At 55.6% G+C, this 16,552-nt stretch overlaps 1 protein-coding gene across 1 annotated transcript in view; it reads right to left on the bottom strand.

Annotated features, from left to right (window-relative positions):
• LOC140191835 (STARD3 N-terminal-like protein) overlaps window positions 1–15,887 on the bottom strand; it is a 100,243-nt gene extending 84,356 nt beyond the window's left edge. Inside the window, exon 1 of the mRNA XM_072249621.1 lies at window positions 15,805–15,887. The gene's annotated coding sequence lies outside the window, so the exon portion shown is untranslated. The remainder of the gene's footprint in view (window positions 1–15,804) is intronic.
• Between the last annotated feature and the right edge of the window lie 665 nt (window positions 15,888–16,552).

The following is a 16,552-nucleotide window of genomic DNA, read 5'->3' on the forward strand; positions in this document are numbered from 1 at the left end:
CTTTGATGAGTGTTACCTGCATTGAACAGAGCTTTTCCCCCAGCATTGAGGGCTGTATGGTATTGAAGGCACTTGAGAAATCGAAAATTATGATCCTCACTGTGCTGTCTTGCTTATCCAGATGGGAGTAGGCTCTGTTCAGCAGGTAGACGACAGCATATTCAACTCCAATGTGCAAACTGCAGGGGATCAAGGGGTGATCTGACCAGGGGTCAGAGGCGAGCCAGCACCAGCCCCTCCAGGGTCTTCATGCTGCGTGAGGTCAGGGCCACTGGACGGTAGTGATTCAAGACTTTCGGCTGGCCCTTCTTGGGTCTGAGTTTCCCCAGAGCCCCCTCTCCCCTGCTCGGGAGTGAAGGGGAGTCCATGACAACTGGGGAGCTGGTGGAAGGAGGGAGCTGGGGGAGGTGAAGATCGGGACGACAGCAGTTGGTATGTGGAGGTGTGCACGGTAGGTGCAGGGCAAGGAGGGGATGTAGACAGTGGTGGCTTGCGTTGTTCATCCGCGTGTGGAACTGGAGGAGGGGAGGCATTGGCGCTGAGAGAGGGAGGAGGACGTCTCAGCACCTGGGCTAGTGTTCTCGGGGGGGGAGGGGTGAACAGGAGGATAGTTGTCAAACCTATTGAAGAATTGGTTTAACTCATTAAACTTAGACTGGATCGACTAGGCTTATACTCGTTGGAATTTAGAAGATTGAGGGGGGATCTGATTGAAATGTATAAAATCCTAAAGGGATTGGACAGGCTAAATGCAGGAAGATTGTTCCCGATGTTGGGGAAGTCCAGAATGAGGGGTGACAGTTTGAGGATAGAGGGGAAGCCTCTTAGGACCGAGATGAGGAAAAACTTCTTCACACAGAGAGTGGTGAATCTGTGGAATTCTCTGCCAGAGGAAACAGTTGAGGCCAGTTCATTGGCTATATTTAAGAGGGAGTTAGATATGGCCCTTGTGGCTAAAGGGATCAGGGGGTATGGAGGGAAGGCTGATACAGGGTTCTGAGTTGGATGATCAGCCATGATCATAATAAATGGCAGTGCAGGCTCGAAGGGCCGAATGGCCTACTCCTGCACCTATTTTCTATGTTTCTACGTTTCTAACCCATTCATGGCCGCATTTCGAAGCTCTGCAGCTAGGCTGATTGAAACCAGTGATGTTCTACACACCTGCCCTGTGCTACTCAGCCCGAGCTTGGTCTCCAGCTCTCTCCTGTATTCCTCTTCAGCCCCCTCGATCTTCACCTTCAGCTCCCTCTGCACGCATTTCAATTCCTGATCTAAGGGCTCTCTTGTTGTGGTTGAGAAGAGCCTGGAGTTCGCTGGTGACCCGTGGTTTGTTGTCAGGGAAGCAGCGGACAGTCCTTGATGGTACGACAGTCTCCACACAGAAGCAGCCAGTGATGCAGTCCGTAAATGTATTAATATCCTCCTCATACGGTTCACAAAGCACGTTCCAGTCAGTAACCTCAAAGCTGCCCCTCAAGGCCTGGGTTGACCATTTTTTTACTGTCTTGGTGACATTTAGCGGTTGCTGTACTTTGGGCTTATACGAAGGCAAAGGGTGAACCAGGCTGTGATCTGGTCTTCCAAGTGGGGGTGGGGAGGGGTGGGAACGGGAAGAGTTGTATACATAGAAACATAGAAAATAGGTGCAGGAGTAGGCCATTTGGCCCTTCGAGCCTGCACCGCCATTTATTATGATCATGGCTGATCATCCAACTCAGAACCCCGCTCCAGCCTTCCCTCCATACCCCTGATCCCTTCAGCCACAAGGGCCATATCTAACTCCCTCTTAAATATAGCCAATGAACTGGCCTCAACTGTTTCCTGTGGCAGAGAATTCCACAGATTCACCACTCTCTGTGTGAAGAAGTTTTTCCTCATCTCGGTCCTAAAAGGCTTCCCCTTTATCCTCAAACTGTGGCCCCTCGTTCTGAACTTCCCCAACATCGGGAACAATCTTCCTGCATCTAGCCTGTCTAATCCCCTTAGGATCTTATATGTTTCAATCAGATCCCCCCTCAATCTTCTAAATTCCAACGAGTACAAGCCCAGTTCATCCAGTCTTTCTTCATATAAAAGGGCCGAATGGCCTACTCCTGCACCTATTTTCCATGTTTCTATGTTTCTATGTATACAACTCTTCCCGTTCCCACCCCTCCCCACCCCCACTTGGAAGACCAGATCACAGCCTGGTTCACCCTTTGCCTTCGTATAAGCCCAAAGTACAGCAACCGCTAAATGTCACCAAGACAGTAAAAAAATGGTCAACCCAGGCCTTGAGGGGCAGCTTTGAGGTTACTGACTGGAACATGCTTTGTGAACCGTATGAGGAGGATATTAATACATTTACGGACTGCATCACTGGCTGCTTCTGTGTGGAGACTGTCGTACCATCAAGGACTGTCCGCTGCTTCCCTGACAACAAACCATGGGTCACCAGCGAACTCAAGGCTCTTCTCAACCACAACAAGAGAGCCCTTAGATCAGGAATTGAAATGCGTGCAGAGGGAGCTGAAGGTGAAGATCGAGGGGGCTGAAGAGGAATACAGGAGAGAGCTGGAGACCAAGCTCGGGCTGAGTAGCACAGGGGAGGTGTGCAGAACATCACTGGTTTCAATCAGCCTAGCTGCAGAGCTTCGAAATGCGGCCATGAATGGGTTAGAAACGTAGAAACATAGAAAATAGGTGCAGGAGTAGGCCATTCGGCCCTTCGAGCCTGCACCACCATTCAGTATGATCATGGCTGATCATCCAACTCAGAACCCTGTATCAGCCTTCCCTCCATACCCCCTGATCCCTTTAGCCACAAGGGCCATATCTAACTCCCTCTTAAATATAGAAACATAGAAAATAGGTGCAGGAGTAGGCCATTCGGCCCTTCGAGCCTGCACTGCCATTTATTATGATCATGGCTGATCATCCAACTCAGAACCCTGCCCCAGCCTCCCCTCCATACCCCCTGACCCCCGTAGCCACAAGGGCCATATGTAACTCCCTCTTAAATATAGCCAATGAACTGGCCTCAACTGTTTCCTGTGGCAGAGAATTCCACAGATTCACCACTCTCTGTGTGAAAAAGTTTTTCCTCATCTCGGTCCTAAAAGGCTTCCCCTTTATCCTCAAACTGTGACCCCTCGTTCTGGACTTCCCCAACATCGGGAACAATCTTCCTGCATCTAGCCTGTCCAATCCCTTTAGGATTTTATACGTTTCAATCAGATCCCCCCTCAATCTTCTAAATTCCAACGAGTACAAGCCCAGTTTATCCAGTCTTTCTTCATTTGAAAGTCCTGCCATCCCAGGAATCAATCTGGTGAACCTTCTTTGTACTCCCTCTATGGCAAGGATATCTTTCCTCAGATTAGGGGACCAAAACTGCACACAAGAGGTTCAGTCTTTTAACTTCTCTTGTATGACACTTGACAAACTGATCGAAGGTGGGGTGGGGTTGTCGAGAGAGAGGGAGAGACGTGGTTGAAGTCTCCCGATACGGCAATGAACGCATTGGGGTGGGGGTCTGGAGTCTCGCGGTGGTACGACATCGCACGCAGCATCGGGAAGGCGGAACGTAGACGCTGAGCAACACGGCACGGCTGAACTCTCGCTGTAGATCGAACGGACGCAGACTCACAGTGAACAGTTCGATGTTCCAGCCTGCCGACGCGTTCTTTTACAGAAATTACACCATCTGTTATTCACAAGCACGGCAAGCCCAGCTTCCTTCCTTTTACCACACTGTGGGCTAACTCTTGGAACGGAGAAGACTGAGGAGAGGTTTAACAGAGGACTACAAAATTATGACGGGTATAGATAGAGTGAATGCCAGCACTGAGGTTGGGTGGCTCTGCAACCAAAGGTCATAGGTTAAGGGTGAAAGGAGAAAAGTTTACGGGCAACATGAGGGGAAACTTCTTCACTCAGAGACCTTTCCCTATAACTCAGCTCCTTGAGTCCCAGTAACTTTTCTCTGCACCCTTTCAATGTCATTTACATCTTTCCTATAGGGTAGGTAGCCAGAACTACACGCAATACTCCAAATTAGGCCTCACCAACATCTTATACAACTTCAACGTAACATCCCAACTCCTGCACTCAGTACTTTGATCTGTGAGGGCCAACGTGCTAAAAGCTTTCTTTACGACCCTATCTACCTGTGATGCCACTTTCCATGAATTATGGACCTGTATTCCCAGATACGTTTGCTTTACCACACTCCTCAGTGCCCTACCATAAACAAAAAAATACTCTGCAGATGCTGGGGTCAAAGCAACACTCACAACACGCTGGAGGAACTCAGCAGGTCAGGCGGCATCCGTGGAAACCATCAGTCAACGTTTCGGGCCGGAACTGGACGAAGGGTTCCGGCCCGAAACGTTGACTGATCGTTTCCACGCGGATGCTGCCCAACCTGCTGAGTTCCTCCAGCGTGTTGTCAGTGCCCAACCGTCCACTGGGTAAGACCTACCCCAGCTGGTCCTCCCAAAGTGCCACACCTCACACTTGCCCATGTTAAATTCCATCTGCCACTTTTCCAGCTGGTCCAGATCCTGCTGCAAGCTTCCTCTCTGTCCACTACACCTCCAGTCTTGGTGTTGTCTGCAAATTTGCCACAATACCATCCAGATTCCTGTGGCACACCACTAGCCACAGGCCTCCAGTCGGAGAGGCGACCATATCTACCGCTCTGCGGTTTCCCTTGCAAAGCCGAAAATCCAATTTACTACCTCATCTTGAATGCCAAGCGACTGAATCTTCCCGACCAACCTCCCGCGCGGGACCTCATCAAAGGCCTTGCTGAAGTCCACGCAGATAACATCCACTTCCTTGCCTCCGTCAACTTCCTCAGAAAACTTCAGAAGTCGGGGTTAGACATGACTTACCATGCACAAGGCCATGCTGACTATCCCTAATCAGTCCCTGTCTATCCAAATACTCATCCATCCAGTCCCTTGGAATACCTTCCAATAACGTTCCCGCTTGTCAGGCTCACCGGCCTATAGTTTCCTGGTTTACTTTTAAACTACAGAACAACATTGGCTATCCTCCAATCCTCCAGCACCTCCAGGAGGCGGTGGCTATGGTGTGGTCTAAGTATCTCTGCTAAGGTCACTGCGATGTCCGCACTTGCCTCCTGCAAGGTCCGAGGGAAGACCTGGCCAGGCCCTGGGGATTTATCCGCCCTGATTTGCCTCAAGACGGTAAACACTTACTCCTCTGTGATCTGTTTAGGGTCCATGACCTCGCTGTTGCTTTGCCTCACTTCGACAGACTCTGTGTCCGCCTCCTGCATAAATACAGATGCAAAACATCCATTTAGGATCCACCCCCTCATTTCTTTTGGCCCCACACGTAGATTACCACTCCGGTCTTCCAGAGGACCAATTTTTGTCCCTTGCAAACCTTTTGCTCCTAACACGTCTGTAGAATCCATTAGGATTCTCCTTCACCTTGCCTGTTAGGACAACCTCATGCCTACTTTTAGCCCTCCTGCTTTACTTCTTAAGCATTTCCTATACTCCATAAGCACCTCACTTGCAGCTGCCTGCCTATACCCGCTCTGCACCGCCTTCTTTTACTGAAACAGGGCCTCAATATCTCTCAAAAACCAAAGATCCTTGACTTTTATTCTGACGGGAACATGCAAACGCTACTCTCAAAATTTCACTTTTCAAGGCCTCCCACTTACTTAACCTTGCCCGAGAACAACTAGTCCCAATCCACACGGTCCCAGATCCTTTCCGACACCATCAAAATTGGCCTTTCTGTCATTTAGGATCATTTCCATAGCTACTTCGGAACTAATGGTATTGTGATCACTGGATGCAAAGTGCTCCTCTACACAAACTGCTGTCACCCGCCCGGCCTCGTTCCCTAACAGCAGATCCAGTACCACGCCCTCTCTAGTTGGGACTTTCATTTACGGAGTAAGGAAACTTCCCTGAACACATTCGACAAACTCTTTCCCATCCAGCCCTTTTCCAGTTTGGGAGTCCCAGTCAAAGTGCGGAAAGTTAAAGTCACATGCTATCACAACCTTGCGTTTCTTGCAACAGTCTGCGATCTCTCTACAAATTTGTTCCCCTACATCCCAAAGGCCGTTGGGTGATCTGTAATATAACCCCATTGGTGTGATCACACATTTCTTATTTCTCAGTTCCACCCATAAAGCCTCACTAGACGAGCTCTCCGGTCTGACCTGATTGAGCACGGCCGTGACATTTTCCCTGACGAGTTACAGCACCCCTGCCCCGTTAATCCCTCCCGCTCTGTCACACTTAAAACAACGGAACCCTGGAACATTGAGCTGCCAGTCCTGCAACCAGGTCTCACTAGCGACAATTTGTCATAACTCCAGGTGCTGATCCATGCCCTGAGCTCATCCGCCTTTTCTATGATACTCCTCGCATTGAAGCACACGCAGCTCAGAACACCGCTCCCACCACGTTCAGCCTTTCGAGTTCTGACCTTGTATGTAGGCTTAATTGATCTAATCATTGAAGAAACTGCAAACATGGGTCTATCTATCAATCGCAAAAAGACAGAATCTATGGTGATATCCAAAAAGAAGGAGAATCCTATCTGCAGGCTGAGAATAACGGGGAAGACATAAAACAAGTACAGAAGTTTTGCTACTTAGGAAGCTGGGTGACATCAGATGGCAGGTGCGACTTGGACATCAAAAGAAGAATAGGGATGGCAAAAGACACCTTTAGGAGAATACTGACAAACACTAAACTAGGCATGACAACCCGCCTCAGAGTACTGAAATGTTACGTTTATCCAGTTATGTTATATGGCTCAGAATGTTGGACAATATCTGATAACATGAGGAAATGAATTGAAGCAGCAGAGATGTGGTTTTTGAGGAGGATGCAAAGAATATCATGGACGACACGAATATCTAATGATGTCATGAACAGAGCAAGCACGAAAAGAGAAATAATGTGTGAGATCATGAAAAGGCAACGTGACTTCATTGGACGTGTGATTGGGAAAGAGGAGTTAGAATGCACGGTAATTATGGGAAAGATTGAAGGGAAGAAGGCAAGAGGAAGGCAAAGACAAATGATGATGGAGACAGCAGCCAGAGAACTGGAAATGAATACCAATGAATTGATCCACTTGACCTGAAGCAGGAGTGTGTGGGCCATGGCAGTCAAAGCTCAAACTAGGCATGGCGCCTGATGATGATGATAATGATACCCATGGCCTGATGATGATGATACCCGACCTGATAATTATACCCATGACCTGATGATGATGATACCCATGACGTGATGATGATGATACCCATGACGTGATGATGATAATGATACCCGACCTGACATGATGATGATAGCCGACCTGTTGATGATAATGATACCCATGACCTGATGATGATGATACCCGACCTGATGATGCCCAACCTGATGATGATAATGATACCCATGACGTGATGATGATAATGATAATGATCTGATGATGATACCCATGATGTGATAATGATACCCATGACCTGATGATGATACCCATGACGTGATGATGATGATAATACCCGACCTGATGATGATAATGGTACCCATGACGATGATGATACCCGTGACCTGATGATGATGATACCCATGACGTGATGATAATGATAATGACCTGATGATGATACCCATGACCTGATGATGATGATACCCGACGTGATGATGATAATGATACCCATGACCTGATGATGATGATGATGATGATACCCATGACCTGATGATGATGATAGCCGACCTGATGATGATGATACCCGACCTGATGATGATAATGATACCCATGACCTGATGATGATGATACCCATGACGTGATGATAATGATGTAGGCTTACCAACACCTGTCTCCACAACCACTCTGCTTCACATCCCGTTGCAACTCCAGTTTAAACCTCACCCCTGTGCAGCACCAGCAAACCTTCTCACTTGGAGATCAGCAACACCACCACCCCACCCTTCCAGTTCAGGTGTAAACCGTCCCTTCTCTACAGGTCCCACCTTCCCTGGAAGAGAGCCCAAAGATCCCAAATCTGACGCCCTCCCTCCCTCCAGTACCGACTCTGTAGCCACGTGTTAAAACAGCGTGATCTTCCTAGTTCTGGCCTCTCTGGCACATGGCACAGGCAGCAAGCCTGGAGGTCCTGACCTTTAACCCTGCAGGGCCTCATCACCCAGGTCATTGGGACCGACGTGGACCACGGCCTCTGGCTGCTCGCCCTCCCACCAAGGAACGCCACGGACTCCAGCCAAGATGTCACGGCCCCCTGGCAACCGGGAGGCAACGCACCGTCTGGGAATCCCGTTCTCTTCCACAGAACCTCCTTTCTGTTCCCCTGAGTAAGGAGTCACCCCATCACTCCAGCTCGTCCCTGTTGAGGCACAGAGCCAGACCGGCTTGCCGTGGCTTCTCCCTGGCTGGTCCCCCCTCGTGCCCCAACAGTATCCAAGGTGGTTCGCATTGTACCAGCAGGGCGCTCTGCACTGGCTGTCCAAGTCCTTACCCTCTCCTGACAGCCACCCAGCTACCCGCCTCACCTCCTCGGCTGCCCATCCCGGCCGAAAGTCGCCGGGCTGTAGCTCCAGCTCCCTGACCCTTGACCCGGTCTCTCAGGAGCCTCAACCCGCTGCACTTCGTGACGATGCGGGTCTCCCAAAGTTCCCACATCTCACGCAAGACACACACCACTAACCCTGGGTACTGACGGGGTGGGAAAGAACAGCTTGCTAGACTTACTTCGATCTGCGCTCGGCCAAGCTTGTCGAGGCAAAGCCGGACCACTCTACCACCGCCCCACTCACACACTGGCCGCTCCGCTTACGCTTCCCTTCACTTCACTGCCTCAAATAAAACTCACTCCCGCTGAGACTTGCAGCTTTCAAGAAGGCTCCCGCCCTGCACGATGTTCCTCCCTGACTCTCCACTTCAAAGCAGTGGCAGGGTTCAGGATAACGTTCAGGAGTCGGCAGTGAGGAGGGCAAGCAGTGTTGGTATTCATTTCCAGAGGGCTAGAATACAAAAGTAAGGATGTAACACTGAGGCTTCAGACAGCACTGGTGAGGGCTCACTTAGGAGTAATGTGAGCTGATTCGGTCCCCTTATCTGAGAAAAGATATGCTGGTTTTAGAGAGGGTCCAGAGCAGGTTCATGAAAATGATCTGGGAATTAAAGGGTTAACGTATGAGGAGTGTTTGATGGAGTTCAGAAGAAAAATGGCGGGGGGGGGAGGTATCTCATTGAAACCTATGGAATATTGAAAGGACCAGATAGAGTGGATGTGGAGAGGATGTTTCCTATAGTGGGGGAGTCTAGCACCAGAGGACACAGATAGAGTGGATGTGGAGAGGATGTTTCTTATCGTGGGGGAGTCTAGGACCAGAGGACACAGATAGAGTGGATGTGGAGAGGATGTTTCCTATAGTGGGGGAGTCTAGGACCAGAGGACACAGATAGAGTGGATGTGGAGAGGATGTTTCCTATAGTGGCGAAGTCTAGGATCAGAGGACACAGATAGAGTGGATGTGGAGAGGATGTTTCCTATAGTGGGGGAGTCTAGCACCAGAGGACACAGATAGAGTGGATGTGGAGAGGGTGTTTCCTATAGTGGAGGAGTCTAGGACCAGAGGGCACAGATAGAGTGGATGTGGAGAGGATGTTTCCTATAGTGAGGGAGTCTAGGACCAGAGCAAACAGATAGAGTGAATGTGGAGAGGATGTTTCCTATAGTGGTGGAGTCTAGGACCAGAGGGCACAGATAGAGTGGATGTGGAGAGGATGTTTCTTATAGTGGGGGAGTCTAGCACCAGAAGACACAGATAGAGTGGATGTGGAGAGGATGTTTCCTATAGTGGGGGAGTCTAGGATCAGAGGGCACAGATAGAGTGGATGTGAAGAGGATGTTTCTTATCGTGGGGGAGTCTAGGACCAGAGGACACAGATAGAGTGGATGTGGAGAGGATGTTTCTTATCGTGGGGGAGTCTAGGACCAGAGGACACAGATAGAGTGGATGTGGAGAGGATGTTTCCGATAGTGGGGGAGTCTAGGACCAGAGGACACAGATAGAGTGGATGTGGAGAGGATGTTTCCTATAGCCGGGGAGTCTAGGACCAGAGGACACAGATAGAGTGGATGTGGAGAGGATGTTTCCTATAGTGAGGGAGTCTAGGACCAGAGGACACAGATAGAGTGATGTGGAGAGGATGTTTCCTATAGTGGGGGAGTCAAGGACCAGAGGACACAGATAGAGTGGATATGGAGAGGATGTTTCTTATCGTGGGGGAGTCTAGGACCAGAGGACACAGATAGAGTGGATGTGGAGAGGATGTTTCTTATCGTGGGGGAGTCTAGGACCAGAGGACACAGATAGAGTGGATGTGGAGAGGATGTTTCCGATAGTGGGGGAGTCTAGGACCAGAGGACACAGATAGAGTGGATGTGGAGAGGATGTTTCCTATAGTGAGGGAGTCTAGGACCAGAGGACACAGATAGAGTGGGTGTGGAGAGGATGTTTCCTGTAGTGGGGGAGTCTAGGACCAGAGGACACAGATAGAGTGGATGTGGAGAGGATGTTTCCTATAGTGAGGGAGTCTAGGACAAGAGGACACAGCCTCAGAATAGAGGGACTTCCCTTTAGAACAGAAAATGAATAAGAATTTATTTCACCAGAGTGGAGAATCTGTGGAATTCGCTGCCACAGACGGTGTGGAGGCCGAGTCATTGGGTGTACTTAAAGCGGAGGTTGACAGTTTCTTGATTAGTCAGGGTGTCAGAGGTTACGGGGAGCAGGCAGAAGAATGGGGTTGAGAGGGATAGTAAATCAGTCATGATGGAATGGCAGAGCAGACCCGATGGGCTGAATGGCCTGATTCTGCTCCAATGTCTGATGACTTCAACTATGCATCTGTAGCAGTCGAAGCGAAACAAGAAGTCTGACAGATATGAAACTCACTCTGACTAGTGTGGGGTCATCTGCGGAGGGTGGGCGGGCGGGATCGGCCGCGCGTGTCCCCTCAGCGCTCCGCACTGACCACCGCAGCCTCGTGTGGGCCGGCCTGTCACAGACCCCGCCGCACGATGAACGGGGCGAGGTTTGGGTCACCAGAGAAGGGTCTCACACTCAGCAGCCACCCCTCACCCCCTTGCTGCTGCGGTGCCCAAACTGCCTCCGAACTCGGGTAAAGGTCGTACGTAATAACGGGACAGGATAGGATTGGGATTAGAAAGCACTGCTTGAGTAACCTCATGTGACTCAGTAATATCTAAACCAGCAGCTAACTGTCAACATAGTTTCAGCTCCCGAGAGGTCATCCTGTCATCAGTTACAGGATCAACGGAAAATGAGACACAGGAGCAGAATGACGCCACTCAGCCCATCGTATCTGCTCTCTCATTCCATCACCGCTGATTTACTATTCCTCTCAACCCGCCATTCTCCTGCCTTCTCCCCGTCACCTTTCACGCCCTGACTGATCAACAGTCAACCTCCGCTACAAGACCATGAAAACATAGCAGAATTAGGCCATTCAGCCCATCGACTCTGCTCCAGCATTCCATCATGGCTGATTTGACAGGGCACTGTCCCCTGCTTCCGAGCAGTATCGGGGGTGCGGGAGGGGAGGCAGGGCAGGGGGAGGACCACCAGCCCTGGCAACGGGGAGAGCTAGAGGGCCAGGGGAGGGTGAGCACAGGCCTGGGGGAGAAGAAGAGAGACGAAGGGTGCGGGTTTGATGGAGAGGGACTGAGGAAAGTGACCACTGGCCTGGAGGGTGAGGGAGTGGGGATTGCGGCCACTGGAGAGGGACGGAGGGAAGTCCCTACTGGCCCGCGTAGGGTTTGGAGAGTGAGGGCCAGGGGAGAGGGTGGGGAGAACAGAGGGACAGGGGAGGGTGGCCAGCGACATGGGGAGAGGGAAAGGTGACCGCTGGTCTGGGGAGAGTGACCACTGTCCTGGGGAAGAGGGTGGGGAGGACAGAGGGACAGGGGAGAGTGGGGGGGGAGTGGGGAGAGGAGAGTGGAGGAGGGGGAGAGTGGGGAGATTAGTTGAGGAGAGAGGGGGAGGAGAGAGTGGGGAGGGGAGAGTGGGGGAGGCAGAGAGTGGGGGAGTCAGAGAGTGGGGAGAGTGGGGAGGGGGAGAATGGGGGAGGGGAGAGTGGGAAGGGACGGGGAGAGTGGGGGAGGGGATAGTGGGAGGGGAAGAGTGGGGGAGGGGAGAGTGGGGGAGGGGAGAGTGGGGGAGGGGAGAGTGGGGGAGGGTCAGGGGAGAGTGGGGAGAGGAGAGTGGGGGAGGGACTGGGGAGAGTGGGGGAGGGGGAGAGTGGGGGAGGGGGAGAGTGGGGGAGGGGGAGAGTGGGGAGGGGAGAGTGGGGAGGGGAGAGTGGCGAGGGGAGAGTGGGGGAGGGACGGGGAGACTGGGGGAGAGGGAGAGTGGGGGAGAGGGAGAGTGGGGAGGGGAGAGAGAGGGAGGGGAGAGAGGGGGAGGGGAAAGTGGGGAGGGTCAGGGGAGAGTGGGGAGGGACGGGGAGAGTGGAGGAGGGGAGAGTGGGGGAGGGACGGGGAGAGTGGGGTAGAGGGAGAGTGGGGAGGGTCAGGGGAGAGTGGGGGAGGGACGGGGGAGAGTGGGGGGGGAGAGTGGGGGAGAGTGGGGGAGGGGAGAGTGGGGGAGGGACGGGGGGAGAGTGGGGGAGGGAGAGTGGGGGAAGGGAGAGTGGGGAGGGTCAGGGGAGAGTGGGGAGGGTCAGGGGAGAGAGGGGGAGGGGAGAGTGGGGGAGGGAAAGTGGGGAGGGTCAGGGGAGAGTGGGGGAGGGGAGAGTGGGGAGGGTCAGGGGAGAGTGGGGGAGGGTCAGGGGAGAGTGGGGGAGGGACGGGGAGAGTGGGGGAGGTGAGAGTTGGGGAGAGTGGGGGAGGGGAGAGTGGGGGAGGGGAGAGTGGGGAGGGTCAGGGGAGAGTGGGGAGGGGAGAGTGGGGTCAGGGGAGAGTGGGGGAGGGGAGAGTGGGGGAAGGGAGAGTGGGGGAAGGGAGAGTGGGGGAGGGACGGGGAGAGTCAGGGGAGAGTGGGGAGGGTCAGGGGAGAGTGGGGGAGGGGAGAGTGGGGGAGGGACGGGGAGAGTGGGGGAGGGGAGAGTGGGGGAGGGGAGAGTGGGGGAGGGAGAGTGGGGGAGGGGAGAGTGGGGGAGGGACGGGGAGAGTGGGGGAGGGAGAGTGGGGGAGGGACGGGGAGAGTGGGGGAGGGAGAGTGGGGAGGGGAGAGTGGGGAGGGGAGAGTGGGGGAGGGGAGAGTGGGGGAGGGACGGGGAGAGTGGGGGAGGGGAGAGTGGGGGAGGGACGGGGAGAGTGGGGGAGGGGAGAGTGGGGAGGGTCAGGGGAGAGTAGGGGAGGGGAGAGTGGGGAGGGGAGAGTGGGGGAGGGACGGGGAGAGTGGGGGAGGGGAGAGTGGGGGAGGGGAGAGTGGGGGAGGGACGGGGAGAGTGGGGGAGGGGAGACTGGGGAGGGTCAGGGGAGAGTGGGGGAGGGGAGAGTGGGGAGGGGAGAGTGGGGGAGGGACGGGGAGAGTGGGGGAGGGAGAGTGGGGAGGGGAGAGTGGGGGAGGGACGGGGAGAGTGGGGGAGGGGAGAGTGGGGGAGGGACGGGGAGAGTGGGGGAGGGGAGAGTGGGGGAGGGGGGAGTGGGGGAGGGTAGAGTGGGGGAGGGTAGAGTGGGGGAGGGACGGGGAGAGTGGGGGAGGGGAGAGTGGGGGAGGGGAGAGTGGGGGAGGGACGGGGGAGAGTGGGGGAGGGGAGAGTGGGGGAGGGACGGGGAGAGTGGGGGAGGGGAGAGTGGGGGAGGGGAGAGTGGGGGAGGGACGGGGGAGAGTGGGGGAGGGGAGAGTGGGGGAGGGACTGGGAGAGTGGGGGAGGGGAGAGTGGGGGAGGGGGGAGTGGGGGAGGGTAGAGTGGGGGAGGGTAGAGTGGGGGAGGGTAGAGTGGGGGAGGGTAGAGTGGGGAGGGACGGGGAGAGTGGGGGAGGGACGGGGAGAGTGGGGGAGGGGAGAGTGGGGGAGGGGAGAGTGGGGGAGGGACGGGGGAGAGTGGGGGCGGGGAGAGTGGGGGAGGGACGGGGAGAGTGGGGGAGGGGAGAGTGGGGGAGGGGAGAGTGGGGGAGGGACGGGGGAGAGTGGGGGAGGGGAGAGTGGGGGAGGGGAGAGTGGGGGAGTGACGGGGGAGAGTGGGGGAGGGACGGGGAGAGTGGGGGAGGGGAGAGTGGGGGAGGGGAGAGTGGGGGAGGGACGGGGGAGAGTGGGGGAGGGGAGAGTGGGGAAGGGGAGAGTGGGGGAGGGACGGGGGAGAGTGGGGGAGGGGAGAGTGGGGGAGGGACGGGGAGAGTGGGGGAGGGGAGAGTGGGGGAGGGGGGAGTGGGGGAGGGTAGAGTGGGGGAGGGTAGAGTGGGGGAGGGTAGAGTGGGGGAGGGTAGAGTGGGGAGGGACGGGGAGAGTGGGGGAGGGACGGGGAGAGTGGGGGAGGGGAGAGTGGGGGAGGGGAGAGTGGGGGAGGGGAGAGTGGGGGAGGGACGGGGGAGAGTGGGGGAGGGGAGAGTGGGGGAGGGACGGGGAGAGTGGGGGAGGGACGGGGAGAGTGGGGGAGGGGAGAGTGGGGGAGGGGAGAGTGGGGGAGGGGAGAGTGGGGGAGGGACGGGGGAGAGTGGGGGAGGGGAGAGTGGGGGAGGGACGGGAAGAGTGGGGGAGGGACGGGGAGAGTGGGGGAGGGGAGAGTGTGGGAGGGGAGAGTGGGGGAGGGACGGGGGAGAGTGGGGGAGGGACGGGGAGAGTGGGGGAGGGGAGAGTGGGGGAGGGGAGAGTGGGGGAGGGACGGGGGAGAGTGGGGGAGGGGAGAGTGGGGGAGGGACGGGGAGAGTGGGGGAGGGACGGGGAGAGTGGGGGAGGGACGGGGAGGGGAGAGTGGGGGAGGGGAGAGTGGGGGAGGGACGGGGGAGAGTGGGGGTGGGGAGAGTGGGGGAGGGACGGGGGAGAGTGGGGGAGGGGAGAGTGGGGGAGGGACGGGGGAGAGTGGGGGAGGGGAGAGTGGGGGAGGGACGGGGAGAGTGGGGGAGGGGAGAGTGGGGGAGGGACGGGGGAGAGTGGGGGAGGGGAGAGTGGGGGAGGGACGGGGGAGAGTGGGGGAGGGGAGAGTGGGGGAGGGACGGGGAGAGTGGGGGAGGGACGGGGAGAGTGGGGGAGGGACGGGGAGGGGAGAGTGGGGGAGGGGAGAGTGGGGGAGGGACGGGGGAGAGTGGGGGAGGGGAGAGTGGGGGAGGGACGGGGAGAGTGGGGGAGGGGAGAGTGGGGGAGGGACGGGGGAGAGTGGGGGAGGGGAGAGTGGGGGAGGGACGGGGGAGAGTGGGGGAGGGGAGAGTGGGGGAGGGACGGGGAGAGTGGGGGAGGGACGGGGAGGGGAGAGTGGGGGAGGGGAGAGTGGGGGAGGGACGGGGGAGAGTGGGGGAGGGGAGAGTGGGGGAGGGACGGGGAGAGTGGGGGAGGGGAGAGTGGGGGAGGGACGGGGGAGAGTGGGGGAGGGGAGAGTGGGGGAGGGACGGGGGAGAGTGGGGGAGGGGAGAGTGGGGGAGGGACGGGGAGAGTGGGGGAGGGACGGGGGAGACTGACCACCGGCCGAGGACCGTGACCACCGGGGGAGGAAAAGTGAAACTACGGCCGGCGGGGTCGGGGGGGAAGCTGGCGATCCGCAGTCTGGCTGACGGGTGACAGGACCCTCCCCCGGACCCCGGTCCCGACCCGCCTCCCACCGGCCCCGGGTCGCTGCCGCTCCGTTTACCTCAGCCCCGCCGATCCATTCCGCCGCCGCTGCCGCCTCCGATCCGGAACCAGCGCCCCGGCCTCACCCGGAAGTGGATCCACTCGACCCCGCTCCCGCTGCCAGATAGAGCGATTTCCCACGCGTGTCGCCCTCAAAATCGTCCCCCCGCCTTCCGGCGCCAAACAAATCGGCGCCGGCCATTCGGCCCCGCTGGCGGCTTCTGTCCTCTCTCCTCAGCTCCATTCCCGACTTCAGCATACTCAAAAGTTCGAAGTATATTTTATCATCCGATTGCGCATATGTCAGTAAATACTACTCTGACCTTTCTTGCAGGTATTCACATTAGAAAATAAAATTCATAGAATAAACACCACACAAAACAAAGACGGACGAATCGTGCAAATGCAAAAGGAATTGAGTAACAATATAATAAATACTATCCCTCAACCATCAGGTTCCTCAATGAAAGAGGATAACTACACTCACTTGACCACAGCCAATGATTTCATGTCCTCTTGACTGATTGCTGTTTATTTATAGTTACAGAAGACTGTTTCCTGTCTTCTGCACTGTCTCTGAACCTTTACTGATCGTGCTGTAGGATTTAAACGTCAGGCTGCTTTTGTGCACAAATCTCAAAAGGTTGGTTTGCAGGAGCAGCAGGCTATCATGAAGGCAGATGGAATGGTGGCCTGCATTGCCAGCGGGACTGAATTCAAGGGCAGGGCGGTCATGCTGCTCCTGGAGCACTGTGTGCAGTTCTGCT

Source organism: Mobula birostris, chromosome X, assembly GCF_030028105.1.
Source record: "Mobula birostris isolate sMobBir1 chromosome X, sMobBir1.hap1, whole genome shotgun sequence".
Lineage (NCBI taxonomy): Eukaryota > Metazoa > Chordata > Chondrichthyes > Myliobatiformes > Myliobatidae > Mobula > Mobula birostris.